Here is a 16,351-nt window from a genome sequence, read left to right as displayed (position 1 = left end):
TTGAACCAGTCCACAGGTTTTCATTCAGTTGTTTTAAACCTGTACTAAAAGTTGATAAGATGGAAAAGCTATACTATAGTGAAAAGCACAAAAATCAAATGGAATGTATGTTGAAAACTAAAATCTACAAATGACTTTTGCTATCTGATAAGTCTGAACATGCAGGTGTGAGCAGCCTAGGGCCTGGTTTGCCAAAGCTTTAAATTGCTTATGAGTGTGCACTGAAGCTTGTCTTTTCTACTTTTTGTGATGTCAGGCATTTCCTTATGTGGTGCGACCAATAAGAGTTTTCTTCTTAGAGAAATCAGACTGAAAGGTAAAACACCATTGTTGGGCAGAAAATCTGCCAAAGTTCATTAAATTACACCTGCAGGAATCTAGCAGCAGCAGCACAACTCTGTATAAATGAAAGTAAGACAGAAAGGTGAGTTTAAAACATTTTGTTCTGACTTTTAATCTTCAGTTGGCCACATATTTGTCTAAAAAACAAATGTGAAAGGAACTGATCATGTGAACAAAATACTGTACTCTTTTAGAGGAAAGGACAGTTTAAAGATCAATTAGTATCTCCGTCTTTATAATTATGAAATTACTTGCTACCATGGCCTCAGCAGTGACTTTTTATTACTTCATACGTTTAGTTCAATCTCTTCATAAATTAAAATGCTGATCAATTTCATAATCCATAGGAAAAGGCTTGTAACTTAATTGCAGTGTAACAGTGTTTCTTCCTAACTGATTTTAAAATACTCTTCTGGTTGGAAAGGATAGTATCAGCCTTAATCCACAAAATCTCTGTTTGCTAGTTGTGTTTTGTTTTGTATTTGTACATTTCTAAGTAAACTTTCATCTGTGGTAAAGTATGTTAACATCAAAATGATATCCCTTCAGATCAGAATGTTGAACTACCTTTGAAAAGATAAATTATTTAATTCAATTTGTGTTGGTTTGCTTTTGGCACATACAGTCTTCCACTGACTAACTTAATCTCACAGTCAAGTTTTAACTTAAAGCAACTAAAGTTTTTAATGATATAGCTGCAGACTGTGACCTGAATCCTTTACATAGTTACACTTGTGAATAATTTATGCATATATTAGCAGTCCCATTAACTTTTATAGGTCTTTTGACCTCTGCAAAAGTTCACAGGACTGGACCCTGTATTGGCACATACCTGCTAATGCCTCAATTTCAGCAAAGTATTTAAGCATGTATCTACATCCATCCCATTCCTGCAAAGTACTTCCAGAGATTTAGTCAAAGGGAGTTATCAGGTGCCTGGAGTGTTTTGCTGGGTTGGGAGGATGGACTGCTGAATTGAGGTCTTAGATGCATAGCTATCTCAGAAATATCATAGAGTATTCAGAACACAGCTGCAGTAATTCATGCTTTCCATTTATTGGCAAACATATTGGTAACAAATTGTTCTCCCAGCAATAAAAAGAGCAAGACTGACCTTAAAAGTTCTCACTGGGGAGCTACATCAGTTGATTGTTATTTTATTTTATTTTATTTTATTTTATTTTACACAGAACTGCGCTGTGGAATCCTATGTAAAGATTGAGGATCCGGTTTTTCCCTTGAATCTATTTGTATTTGCTCAGTCAAATTCCTACAGTACAACACCAATAGCTTGGCAGTTGTCCCAGTGAAATAAAACCTGTGCTTTATATTATCATCTATTGTTAAAACAAAAAATCACTGATCTATAAAATGGAAGGCTAGGATTCACCACTGGGTTATATAAGGCATTTGAAAGGATGCTTTCTTTGAGAAGTTCTACACTAAATGCTCTAATCTGCTTTTTTCCTGAGATAATATTGGAAAATTCTTCTCAAGGAAGTAATCTGTTAATAATTTATTATCATATACTCTTTCACCCCAAAACTCTGATTGTATATTTTCCAAAAATATAAATTGAAACAAGCTGTCTGTTAGCCTTCTCTTGCCACCTGAAAATATTCCTGCCTCCACTGTCAATTCCTTTCACTCACTTGGGACTCATCTTGTTCTCGGTTCCACAAACATTAGTGCTATTTAGAGGTTTGTTCTTTGCTTGTGCGTTTGGGCGTTAACTGCTGCAGTGCTTTATCGTAGCACTGCATTAGAAAAAGAGAAGGCCCTTGACTCAATATCGTGCTTATTTATCAGAGCTGAAAATTTAAATTTCCTGTGTGAGCATTCTGAAGAGTATCCAGTATCTCTCCTAGGATAACATTTTTGTACAAAATGCCAATAAAGTACGCTCACAGGATGAGATGGTAGATAAGCTTCATTGCATTGTAGAACATTGAATTACTTTGTTGAATGTAAGACTATCCAATAGCTCAACGTTTTTTTCAAGCAGGAAGACAAAGGGACAAATTCCAAAATGCAATATTTCAATATTACAGGCCCTCTACGGGAAGTGAGGGTGAGGGGTAAATAGGTCAGTTGCTCTGGGGCCTGGGGCTCAGTGACAGCAACCAGAGCCCCATGTCCTTTAAATCACTGCTGGAGCACCGTGCATGCACTCCAAGCAGCTCTAAGGGCTGGGAATGGCCAGCATGGTGTGCTCTGGGTGGCAGTCAGAGTCTTTAGTCAGTACAGGCAGTCCCCGAGTTACGCGGATCCGACTTACGTCGGATCCGCAGTTACGAACAGGGCACTTCCTCTCCCTGGTCTCGAGCAGACCAGGGAGAGGAAGCAAAGCGGCGGCGGAACGCGCGGCCAGCTGTTAGCTGGCCGCGCGCACCGCTCTGCTTCCCCCCCCTTCCTTCCGCCGCTCTGCTGTGCTCCACTCTGCTCCCCCTCCCCCTGATCTGCAGGGGGGGGCAGAGCAGAGCGGAGCACGCGGCCAGCTGACAGCCCAGATGCGTCTGGGCTGTCAGCTGGCCGCGCGTTCTGCCGCTCTGCTCTGCTCCGCTCTGCTCCCCCTCCCCCTGGTCTGCAAACCATGGGGGGGGGGGGAAGCAGAGCGGAGCACGCGGCCAGCTGACAGCCCAGACGCGTCTGGGCTGTCGTTCCGCCGCTCTGCTCTACTCTGCTCCCCCTCCCCCTGGTCTGCAGACCTGGGGGACGGGGAGCAGAGCAGAGCAAAGCCACGGAGCCCGAGGGCAGCAGGATAGCCACAGCGCGTCTGGGCTGTCCTGCTGCCCCCGTGCTCCGCGGCTTTGCTCCGGACGCCTGTGGTACAGCAGCTGGGGCGCTGCCGGTTGGTCCCGTAGCGCCGCTCTGGGTGCCACTGGACCAACCCAGCAGCACCCCAGCTGCTCTGCCCCAGGTGTCCCCTAGTCAGCAGCTGCTGAAAATGACCAGTGGCTGACTACAGGAAGCCCCTGCCCCGGGCTTCCTGGAATCAGCCGCTGATCAGTTTCAGCAGCAGCTGACTTGGGGATGCCTGGGGTTCTTAAGTTGAATCTGTATGTAAGTCAGAACTGGTGTCCAGATTCAGCCACTGTTGAAACTGATCAGTTTCAGCAGCGGCTGAATCTGGACGCCAGTTCCGACTTACATACAGATTCAACTTAAGAACAAACCTACAGTCCCTATCTTGTACATAACCCGGGGACTGCCTGTAGCCTGCTGAACATAGGGGCTTAGAATGGAAACATGTATGCAAAACTTACTCATTGCTTGCACTCCCACTATGACACTTGATGATTTTACAGGCAAAATGGGCAGTGTGCACTGTTACTGTGTTTTACAGCTGAGATAAACTGAACAAGAAAAAGTGTGTTGTGTGTCCAAGGTCCTGTAGGTATTAGAGGCGGTATTAGAACTGGAACCATGTTATTTGTGCCAATAGGCCTCACTTTTGTGTCTCACTTTATTCCCTTCTTTTAAGTTACATTTTACTTTGAACACAGCAGCATTAGGCCTGCCAGCAAGGTTCAGTTTTTAGAAATATATCCAAAGTTTCAGATGCTCATTAAAACTTTTTAAGCCATGCTTCCTCAAATCACCTGAAAGCAAAGTTGAGTGCAGACTGCTGCTTCTGTATAGTTCCTCCATGGGAATTATTTGCTGGTGGGAAATGAACTATCCATCTGTCCTCTGAAAATCCAAGTGTGGGGATGAGAAATAGACAAGCCAATCCCTTCCTGAAGTAGCAAGAGGTTTAAGCAGGAAACCACTCAGCCTTTTTCTACCACACTCACAGGAAATGGTTCATATGGAAAGGGGAACTCTTATGTAGGAATGTATACTGCACTCCTCACTTCAGTGTGTGAGCATTAGAACCTGTCAAGAGGAGGAGGATGTACCTGGGGAAAGGGCAGGGAGATGTTTAGGATTGGGAAAATGACCAGACATCCCTGCTCCCTCTCTGGAGGGAGATTGGGAGATGGGGTTACTCTGAGGAAATTTTGATTTCCTCCAGCTGGAAACAAGAAATGAAGAACTTCTACCCAAACATTTCAGAATCTCGTAAATTTCAGTTGACATTTTAAGAATTTGCCCATCACAACCTTTGTTAGATGCACCTGACTGCAATTTTGTTAGCTGCCCTCATAAATTCTTTCCTTGCACAAACAATCACTTATATGACCACCTCCTAATACTGAATTCAGCCAACCAGCCTTCAGCCTAACCACTGAAAACTTGTGTCCACTTTAAGTTGCATGAATAAAATCATTCTCTCCTTATTCAGTACCAACTCTGTCCAGTGTTGAGCAGCTAATGCAGTATACTTGAGAGACAATCCCTGTACTTGGTCTGGGAACAGAATAATAGCCTGATCAGCAGAATCAGAACTGCTCTCCAAGTAGTGTTCTTGGTCCCATTGAATTCATTCAGTTCTTCCATTGACATGAGTGGGGCCAAGATTTCACCCAAAATGCTTTCTCCTCAGTTCTGTCCCTGACGGCTAAGAATGAATTGTGGGTTGCTGGAATTCAGATAACCTCCCTGCAGCTCACCTGCGCAGTTTATGAAATTGGCATTAAAAAACCTAAAATCACATTGGGTGTTGTGAGAATGGATTAAATTGTATGTAAAGCATTTAAAAGTCTATAAAGGAAAGGAGTTATGTAAGTTAACAGTCCAATTAATGTAGCATACTCACTGTTACAGTATTAATGCAGCCACCAATTACATGTGCTCTGTTTTATAGTTAAGTCATTATTATAATGTGATGGGCATGCCATGGTACTATTAAACATCCTATTCGTTGTAACAAACATAATAATAGCTGACACAGGTGGTGTCTGTGAACATTTTACCCTTGAGCTCAGTCTCCTTTACAGAAGGGATGTGGACACCTCAGGGCCTGCATCCTTCAATGCATTTCAAGAATCTTAACTGTGCCTGTGTCGTTTTTTTAAAAAGAGAAACTTGAGGTTCCCCAGACACTTCAAATGTTATGCCGACTTGAAACAGCAGTTTCGAAAAAGTTGTACAGGGAGAATGGACGGGAACAGTATCCTTTAGAACCCTGAATAAGAGCCATAGGCTGAGCAGCCTTCGGTGGACAAGCTCATTCCAGGATGTAAATCTAATAAGAACATAAGAATGGCCGTACTGGGTCAGACCAAAGGTCCATCTAGCCCAGTATCCTGTCTGCTGACAGTGGCCAGCACCAGGTGCCCCAGAGAGGGTGGACCGAAGACAATGATCAAGCGATTTGTCTCCTGCCATCCCTCTCCAGCCTCTGACAAAGAGAGGCCAAGGACACCATTTTATAATACTGCCCAATATGGTCTGCTAACAAAGTTGGAGGCCCAAAAAGGGAATGTAAAGAGAGATTAAGACTGTTGGGTAAATCTGTATTAAGATTAAGATTTTCAAATTACCATACATTTTCATTTTTTTAAAATTTATTATTGCTTTCTAGTACATGGTTACAGTAAGTAGAGAATGGGAACACAGTTGTATAGTGCATATACAAAATACACAGCGATTGGGGAAATATTCCAGTGATGGCACCCATGGTTATTAGTGTTAGTGCTTTGTATGGCATGTGAATGTACAGTAAACCCTGGCTACCTGGGTTCCACTAACTGAACCTCTATTATCAGAAGGTCGGTTGTATATTCTGGGTGTTGCTGCAGTTTCCACAGCATTCGGGTTCCAGGAATCTGGAGCACAGTCAGAAGGAAGCCAGCTGGCTTCCCTATGGCCAATCAAATGAGGACCAAAGCAGAGCAAAGCTATCCACCCACCAGCTTCCTCTAGGCTTGCCAGCTGAATTTATTAAAACTTTCACTTATCCAAAGGTTTTAACATGTATACGTTTCTATAAAAAGGGACTACAATCCATATAAATATTAACATGTAGATATTCTTCATATTTTAGAATTATGTGATGGATATGTTGATTGATAAGTTATATCTATTGTAGTGTCACTCAGTCATCTGTAGCATTTTGTCTATATAGAGTATATATTTAGTAGAGCAGTGTTATTATTGGGACAACTTTGAGTTGGTGACATAACCCCCAAGTCACAAAACCATGAGTCAGGCAGGCATGCCATTCTAAACCAGTGCCAATACAAATATACTGTACAAACACAGAATACAGTTGTACCACATTTTGGAGTAAAGCTACTTAGATGTTTTTAGAGGATTATTTTGTTGCCTTTTCAGCTTTATTAATTCTTAGTGTTTCATGAATTGGACAGTCTGGTTACCTGAGTTACCCAGTAGCCTAGCTAAGGCTACCATAAGCTTCAGAGGGAATGAACAGAACAAAACAATTATAGAGTGTTCCCTCCTTTGTCATCTATTTCCAGCATCTGGATGTCAGAAGTTCAGATGCCAAGAATACGTGGTTGCATCCCAGGGCATCCTGATGAATAGCCATTGATGGACGTATCTTCCATACATATATCTAATTCATTTTTCAACCCAGTTATAGTGTTGGCCTTCACGTACCATGGCAATGAATTCCACAAGTTGGCTGTACATTGTGTAAAGAAGTACTTCCTTTCCTTTCCTTTAAACCTATGGCCTAATAAGACCTCAGGTTCTTGTGTTGTCTGAAGGAGTAAATACATTTTTTATGTACTTTGTCCACACCAGTCACAACTGTATAGAAGCTGAAAAATCCCCGTCTTATTAATCTCTTCTCGTATGGAAGCTGAGGAGATACCCATAATTATTTTTGTTGCCCTTTTATGTTCCTTTTGCAAATCCAGTTCATCTTTCTGAGATGGGGTGACCAGAATGTCACACAGTACTTGAGTGTGGGAATACTATGGATTTTATATAGTGGCATGATGATATTTCCTGTTTGATTATCTATTTCTTTCTAAATGATTCCTAACATTGTTAGCTTTTATTTTTAAAACTTCTGCTGCACATCAAGCAGATGTTTCCAGAGAGCTATCTACAGTGACGCCAAGATTTTTTTGACTGGTAACAGCTAATTTAGACCTCATCACTTTCTATGCAGTTTTGTTTTCCAGCGTGCATTACTTTGCATTTATCTACATTGACTTTCATCTGTAATTTTGTGACCCAAACACCCAGTTTCTCATGTAATTCCTTTATAACTTTTTACAGTAAGTTTTGGACTTAACTGTTGTAGTCTGCAAATGTTGTCACTTCACTGTTTGCCTCTTTTTTTCAAATCATTTATGAATTTATTGAACAACATCATTTCCAATACAGACACTATCTAGGGAGACCCAGCTATTTACCTCTATACACTGTGAAAACATTTTTTTTTAATAATTTATGAATGTTGAACAACTGTTATGTTGAACAGTGCCATTTCCAGTAGAGACACTATCTAGGGCGGGGTGGGGAACCTCAGGCCTGATGTGGCCCCCAGCATGCCTGGAACTGGTCCTTGAGGTTCAGGGTCCCCCACCAGCATTGGGGAACCCACGCTGGTGCTCCAAGACCCCCGCTGCTCCAGCGCTGGAGCCTACAAAATCTACTAGGCTGGCTCCCCCTATCCTCTGGTATGGAGGGTACACGTGTGCAGTGTCTTTCTCCTTCTCAGTTGGGGGCCATGTCAGTGAGGGGTTTTTGTTTGTTTAATTTTGTTTTGCTTCTCACTTGTGTGCTGCCCCCAACTGATTTTTCTGTGGGTCAGTGGCCCCCAACCCAAAAAAGGTTCCCCACCGCTGATCCAGGCGACCCAGCTATTTACATCTGTACACTCTGAAAACTGGCTATTTATTCCTATCCTTTGTTTCCTGTCTTTTAACCAGTTATCAGTCCAGGAGAGGACCTTTTCTCTCTCTCTTATTCCATGACAGCTTACTTTATTTAAGAGCTTTTGATGAGGGACCTTGTCAAAGGTTTTTTGAAAGTCCAAGCACATATCCATTGGATCACCCTTGTCCATGTTTGTTGACCCCTCAAAGAATTCTTATAATTTGGTGAGGTATGATTTCCTCTTGGAAAATATATCCCCACTATACAGTGTTCATCTGTGTGTCTGATTATTCTTTTCTTTACTATTGTTTCAACTAAGGATGTTAAGTTGTGGGTAATTCATTAATCGTGTAGTTGATAACATTTTTATCAACTACACCATTAGTTGATAAGGGAAGGATTGCTCAGTCCTGGCTCATGCTGGGTCCGGGAGCTAATCCTGCTGAGGCTCTACAGTTTAAATGTATCAAGAGCCGGAGATGCAAGCAGCCTGGCTCTTACTACATTTAAAATGCAGAGCCTCAGCAGGGGCAGCTCCTGGACCCGGTATAAGCCAGGACTGCGTCGGGCTTGCTCAATCCTGGCTCCTGCTGGCTCCAGCAGTTCCTGTCTGTGGGGGATCCCAGTAGGGAGCTGGGACCCTCTACAGACAGGAGCTGCTTCTGGAGCAGCTTCTGCCTGTGATGAGCCTGGGTCTGCTTTGCAACAGCCTCTCTTGTCCCATTTCCTGGGCTGCTGCTTCTAAGAAACAGCATCATGGGAGTGGGGAAGGTGGCACCACAGACTCGGTGCTGGGGGGAACAGGCTTTTAAGCTGGCTCCCCTCAGCACCGATTCCTGCTCGCCCCCTTGCTGCCTCTGATACAGAGGCAGCAAAGGGGTGGGGAAGCAAGTAATCAAGTAGTTGAATCAACTACTTAGTAGGTCTAGGCTTATTGGATAGTCGACTACTCACTTAAATCCCTAGTTTCAACTAGTTTGCCTGGTACTGAAATTAGTCATACTGGCCTCTAATTGCCAGCATTGCCTCTGGAGCCTTTTTTTAAAAATCAGCATTACATTAACTATTCTCCAGTCAGCCAGTACAGAGGCTGATTAAAATGATAGGTTACATACTACAGTTAGGAGTGCTGCAGTTTCATATTAGAGTTTCTTCAGAATTCTTGAATGAATACCATCTGGTCTTGGTGATTTATTACTATTGTCAGTTTGTTCCAAAACTTCCTCTAATGACAGTTCCTCAGATTTGTCACCTGCAAAGAATGGCTCAGGTGTGAAGAATCTCCCTTTCGTCCTCTGCAGTGAAGGCTGTGGGATGCAAAAATAGTTTAGTTAGAGCAAGCAAAACGTTTTCTAAATCAAAATGGGGTTAAGAACCTTCTGCTAGCTCTTTCCAATACCATTCTAGCTATATTTTTCCTCTTCCATCCCAGCTGCCTCTTTAATTTCATTCCCCTCACTCAGGGTATGTCTACACTACCACCCTAGTTCGAACTAGGGTGGTTAATGTAGTCAATAGAAGTTGCAAATGAAGCCCGGGATTTAAATATCCGGGCTTCATTTGCATCTTGCCGGGTGCCGCCATTTTTAAATCCCCGGTAGTTCGGACTCCGTGCCCCCGGCTACACGTGGCATGGAGTAGGTACAGTAAAACTCCATTAGTCCGGCATCCAATGCTCCGGGACTCCTGATGGTCCGGCACCATCAGGAACCCGAAAGTGCTGGGGCAGCCAGACAGACTTCCCCCATTCAGCTGCTGCTGAAACTGACCAGCAGCTGAATCGGGGAAGCCGGGAGCAGAGCAGCTGGAGTGCAACTGGGTTGGTCTCGTAGCGCTGCCCCTCGGCACTGTGGGACCAACCCGGCAGCACCCCAGCTGCTCTGCCCCAGGGGTCCCTGATTCAGCCGCTACTGAAACAGATCAGCGGCTGATTCCAGGAAACCCCGGGCAGAGCAGCTCTGCCCCGGGCTTCCTGGAATCAGCTGCTGATCTGTTTCAGCAGCGGCTGAATCGGGGACCCCTGGGGCAGAGCAGCTGGGGTCCTGCCGGTTTGGTCCCGCAGCGCCGTCCTTTGGCACTGCGGGACCAACCCGGCAGCACTCCAGCTGCTCTGCCCCAGGCGTCCCCAAGTGAAGCTGGAGTGCTGCTGGGTTGGTGCCGTAGCGCCACCCCTCGGCGCTGCGGGACCAACCCGGCAGCACCCCAGCTGCTCTATTGCAGGCATCCCCGATTCAGCTGCTGCTGAAACTGACCAGCAGCAGCTGAATCAGGGATGCCTGGGGCAGAGCCGGACTATCGTAAGGGGGGGCTATGAGGGGTCTGGGGTGGCATCCCCTCCCACCCCACTCCAGACCCCTCATAGCCCCCCCTTCTGATAGTCCGGCATATCTGATAATCCGGCACCCCCTGGGTCCTAAAGGTGCTGGATTATCGGAAGTTTACTGTAGTTTGAATTAGGCTTTCTAATTCAAACTACCGTTACTCCTCGTGGAACGAGGTGGTAGTGTAGACATACCTTCAGTCTCTTACTCCCCTCCCCCACCCCCATATAGCCACTGAAGGCAGTCTGGGAATATCCTATTTGACATGGAGGAGTGAGGGAGAAAATGGTAGAGCTCCTCTTTGCAACTAGATGAAAGGAGCAGAGAAGCAGCTTGAGGACCTGCTCTCCAGTGTGCAACCTGTTTCTTTGAAGAAGGACAGGGAACAGGACATTGAAATATAGAGCAAAGTAGATTTCATTCCTAATCATTGCTCGGAGTGGTGGCTGAGGAACAAATCCCTGCTCTAATGGGTTACTCATCAGGAAATATGGATATTTACCATAGATGGCCAGGTGGGGCAGGAAACAACATTGACTTTTAGAGTTGAAGTCCTGGGTGTAAAAATGCTCGAATCAAGCAGTCCCCATGACGATTAGTGAGATGAGTACATGTGAGAAATCCAGAGGTGTAAAAACAAATTCAGTTTATTCCAATCTTTTCATTTTGTATCTGCTAAAATACAGGCGTTTCTTTGATGGGTTCTTTTTACCACACACTGGGTATCCAAGGCAGCTAGCTATCAGTACTTTGTCAAGCCAAAATAACCATGGCTCTAAATCAGTGGGAGTTGGGTAAGACCATTGAGTCATACTGTCAAACCAACCAGTCTACCAGCAAAAGAAAAACATTGTTATTTGGTCATATGGTTTTAGATATGGTCATATTACTGAAGACGTTACTTCTTTGGGAAAAGTATGTTAGGGGTATTAGTAAAAGTATTTTAGGGGTATCATCCAAACTACACTGTAATGCAATTTCTATTACATAAAGCTTAATACTATTTATAAAGTGCAATTTAGTACATGAAATGTTGATGGCAGTTATTATGCAATTAGGTGGAGTACATATTTAGGAAGCTGTTCAGGAGCTAATCATCATTGCTCACATGATCTGACCTGAACCACATGATGGATTTCCTCCGTATAGGTAGAAGCATATGTTTGTGAAGCAGTTAGCCTCTGTCTCTTGGTTTTGCCACAACTCGTCCTCGTACTTGTAACCTTAGCTTGTGGTTTAGTCATGGGACTGTTTGTCAAATATTAATGTATTGAACCATACAAGAAATTGGAACTTTGAATTATTTCCTATAACAGAAGTGGAATATTTTCAAATTATTGACCATTTGAACTATGCAAGCAACAAAACTAAATCTCATCAGAAGTATTATGTATTGCCAAGGTAAGTCCATTTATACTGATATTCATTATAGTACAAGCAACAGCTATAGTTAAAGATGAACCGCAACTACTATTTTGTGTGCTTTGTGTTACTCTTTCCTCTGTACCCCTTCCTCCTTTTCCCCTCCCTCATCCTACATCTCTTGTTCAGTTGGTCCTAATGCTCTTAAAAAAATATTTTGGGGCTGAAATTTAGTATTTTTGAAAGTGTCCGTTAAAATCAGTACAGGCATGTTGAGAGGGGCATGTACACGCATGAAAGAGAGAGTATTTCAGTATATTCTGATCAGAAATTTTGTGTACAAAACTCAATGAGCCTCAGTTTCTCCAAGTTTGTTTGTTTTGTACATTTGTGGATATCACAGAGTAAGCCATGTTTCAAGGAAATTTTTTCTATACTTTTAAAATTACTCACAGGAGCTGTATGGATTTTGTCAGTTTCATAGCTTGATCAAAAGCATAATAACTTGCATGCATTAACTTACATTACAGCTCTATTAGATTTTTTGCTCAGTCTAAAGTAGCTTAAGACATCCATGTTTATTGATCTTCATGTTTGATTCCTGATGTAGAGTAAAAACAGAATTTCAAAATTCTCAGAGAAAAGGAAAATAACACTGGCTCCGGGTAGTACACCTGGTGGGTTGCCCTTTAGTCACAAACCCGGGAGCCCCTGGTGTCCCTAATTCAGAGGTAATCCAACAAGCAGGCAGCCAAGGAGCCTGTCAGGCAAGGTAGCAGAAAGCCAGGCAGGTTTCTGATTAATATCAAAGTTTCTTTGGATTCCAGCCAAGGGCCCATCAGAAAGTTGTCAAAATCCAACAGTCTTTACTGAATGCTTTCATTTTGATAAATGGGCAAAACTGACCAAAAAAATGATTGGAATTTTGCTGACCAGCCCTAGGATTCATAGTAGGAGTTGTGCTTTGAAGATCTGAAGGAGAGAATATCTTAGTGGTCTAAACATCAAGATTGAAATGCTTTGTAACCCTGGCAGCTAAGGTTCAGATGAGGGGTGTTAGCGTGTAGCCATTTACATGATTAACCAATAAACCTGTGCTCATTGGTTAATCCTAATGGTTACATGCACCCTCCCTTGCTGCCTCTGTATCACAGGCAGCAAGGGGACGGAGGCAGCCACGTAGGGGAGCAGACAAGAGCCTGTGCTGGGGGGAAGCCTGCAGAGCTGCCTCCCTCCCCCAGCCCCCATGATGCTGCCTCTGATAGATTCTGAATTAGGATGGCCAGGAAGCTGCTTAATTAGATAATGAATAATGTTTAATTAGGCCAATATTAGAATCAATAACTGGTGGCAGACAGCTATTCTGGTTTTCAACCAGATGTCCACCAAGTGTGAAATTTTTAGTTGTGGTGTTTTTATACATAAGTTACAAAATAATAATTAAATAATATGTTTCCTTGTGTATTTTTATCCCTGACCCTGTTTGAACTAATAGTGGGGTTTGAAACCTGGAACTTGAATGAAAAATGCATGAGTCATATACTTTGAGCTAAATGAGTAACTCTTCATTATTTCAAGTATCAGGGGGGTAGCCGTGTTAGTCATACATGCATCTGACGAAGTGGGTATTTGCCCACGAAAGCTTATGCTCCAATACATCTGTTAGCCTATAAGGTACTACATGTCTCCTCGTTGCTTCTTCTTTATTTGACATCTGTAATAAACTTGCACCTTATTATGGGGTCAGCCAGTAGGTGGGGACAAAGAACTACATTCCTTATTTTTATACTTGCTTAGTAAAGGGCAGCTGGGTTCAGGAGCCATTAAACCAACAGATTCTGAATTATAACATTTACAAACTCAAGTAGCTATTTATTACCTTCTTTTTGCCTTCATTTAATAAATCAAACATACAAAATACCAAATGACAACTACAAAAACAAGTTAAATCCAATCTAAAAAACCAGCCCAGTATTAGGAACATCTGAAATGACTGTTTTCATTCAGTGTTTTACAAAGAGCATTTTACAACTGTTTTAACTTACTGTGGCTGTTTCAACTTTAAAGCTCAGTGTGGCATAAAATTATATAAAACTTTAAAAACAGAAAAAAAAAACCTCTCCTTCTGCAAACATATCTAGTTTTAATCACCTGGATGATACTGTCCATTCTTCGTCTGCTGTTTGTCATTCTCCTCAGTGTCACTGATATGTAGTTACTGCTTACTTGTGTATTATTTTTTATATTGTTTATTATTTATCTCAGCCTATCAGGGGTTCTGTTGTGCTAGGCATTGTGCAGACACACTAAAGGGCAATCCATGACCTAAAAAGCTTATATGGGGAATGACTAGGCTTGATAGTCTGACTGCAGTCCAAGCCACAATACATACACAGCTATTTTTTACTATGCTTAAACCCCATTAGTGCAAATATGCCCGGGCTAGATGGTTCTCTTCCTGCTAGACTATAGATGCGCCCTATACAAACTTAGTTCTGCAAATGCTTTATCACATAACTAGTGCCAATCAATAGTTTTGGGAATAAGATCAGGCCATTAGTGGCCAGCTTCACTCCCATGAAGAAGACAATGTCAAAATTCCTTGAGGGGGGATCATAGCCCCATTGAAGTCAACAGGAGTTTCCCAGGAGTTTGTTCCTTGAGGAAGAAATCTTGGGCCTGATTATACTTGCATAAATGAGATCAGAATGACACTTTTAGCATGATTGTGAAGTACCATCTACATGTACAGTCCTTCTTCATTATGTATTGTTTACTAATTGTAAACAGGTAGGGTATGTCTAGACTACAGGGTTTTGTTGACAGAAGTTTTGTCGACAGATACTGTCGACAAAGCTTCTGTCGACAAAGAGCGTCTAGACTACATCCAGTTCTGTCGACAAAGCAAGCCACTTTGTCGACATAACAGTGTGGATGCAAAGGACAGTGTATATGCAATAATGCTTTCTATCGACAGAACTCTGTCAACAAAAGGTGTTATTCCTCGTAGAATGAGGTTTACATACGTTGACAAAACTGCTGAGTTTTGTCTACATTATGTCGACATAACTCAAAGGCAGTGTGGACGCAGGATTAGTTTTGTCGACAAAAGTCCACCCTGTAGTCTAGACACACCCGTACAGTCCTTCTTAATCATGTATTGCTTATTAATTGAACGTAATGGAAAATCACTCCATATGTGAGTCAGTTTCATAATTTCAAATGACTTTTTTTTTTAAAAAAAAGGTTAATTTTTACACACAAAGAGATCAGTGACACTAGTTTAACATCATGCCAGTAAAAAAAAGACATGACATGAATTATGGAGGTTGTTATGACAACACAGTAATATAAATTCTGTTGTAAACAGTACAGAATAATCCCTTTCTTTTAGAGAAGTATTTTCTATACTTTAAATACAAAATAGGTGTTAATGTAATCTTTTATTACAGGCCAAACTGTGATTGTTTTATTACATGGGCTGACACAATGATTTAACAAGATTGCTTGTGTATAAAAAGTGATCACAGTTACGCTGTAAAAGTTTGATTTAGTATTCTGATTTTTTGTATAACAGTAAGTACTTTACTTTTGACATTCAGGTATAATATCCACACACACACAATACTAACTGTAAATCAGATGAAGGAGTGTACTGCATAACCATAGATAATACATATGATGAGCCAAGTGGAATCTAGGGATGTGCAAGGTATAAATTAAAATAGGTTTTTAATTTTTTTGTTTTTGTTTTTTTACCATTTCTATGTTACCCATGCCACTATCTAATATCAAGAGATCAAGTCATTCTAGTCAGTACAAAATTGTGTACTGAATCTGCTTACACTAGAGAAATGCAGCCAATAGCATTTCCCCTACATTTGACATAGGCCATGTGATTTCCATGGCATACTGCTGCCTATAGTCTCTCCCACAAGAGTCTGCTTTCTAGACCCTGTCAGTGCATCTAACATGCTGCCACTCTAGAGGGCTGTGCCAAGTTATCAACTAGACTTGTTTGCAGTGGATCCCATTGATCTTTCTTACTGCACCAGGGTGTGATCTTAGGACAGGCCTGGATAAAATACGGCCTGCGGGCTGGATCCGGCCTGCCAAACCACCATATCTGGCCCATGGAGGCAGCAGGGAGCCCCAGGGAGGCTCCCCTGCTTGCCCTGCAGCTCCGTGCACCAGGCAGAAACACGGCTGCCAGGCTTCCTTTCTGTTTCAAAACTGGAAGAGGGGGGGAATTTCAGGAGCCATCTCACCTCGCAGCACAATCCCATTGGCTGGTTTCTAGTCAGAAACTAGCCAATGGGAGCTGCTTGTTTGAATAACAAGCAGCCAAGGAGAACCACACTCCCTCTCCTCGACTCAGTTCTTCACGCAAGCACATGATGGGAGAGGTAGGCTGGCTGGCTGGGAAATGTTTTAAGCTGTGCAAGCCTTAGCTCTACAGGGAGGCAGACTGGTTTGGCTGCTGGCTGGTAAATCTCCTGGTCACAGCCTGCCTCTGGCACCCCAGTTTCTCCCTGCCCCAATCCTCTCCCCCCCACCACCACACTCAACATACCCAAACCCTC

General features: G+C 42.7%; 1 protein-coding gene across 3 annotated transcripts in view; it reads left to right on the top strand.

Moving 5' to 3' along the window:
• Nucleotides 1-284: 284 nt before the first annotated feature.
• The window catches only part of LNX1 (ligand of numb-protein X 1), a 108,803-nt gene continuing 92,736 nt past the window's right edge, over nucleotides 285-16,351 (top strand). For 2 of the 3 annotated variants that reach the window (XM_075930416.2, XM_006113478.3), the window contains exon 1: nucleotides 285-424. The gene's annotated coding sequence lies outside the window, so the exon portion shown is untranslated. Of the gene's footprint in view, nucleotides 425-11,473; nucleotides 11,808-16,351 lie in introns of those variants that run through there. The other variant, XM_075930415.2, reaches the window with a different exon arrangement.

This window comes from Pelodiscus sinensis, chromosome 4 (genome assembly GCF_052426305.1).
Source record: "Pelodiscus sinensis isolate ZL-2025 chromosome 4, ASM5242630v1, whole genome shotgun sequence".
In the NCBI taxonomy this organism is placed as follows: domain Eukaryota; kingdom Metazoa; phylum Chordata; order Testudines; family Trionychidae; genus Pelodiscus; species Pelodiscus sinensis.
The sequence above is the reverse complement of the archived record's forward strand: the minus strand, read 5'-3'. Positions and strand labels throughout refer to the sequence as shown.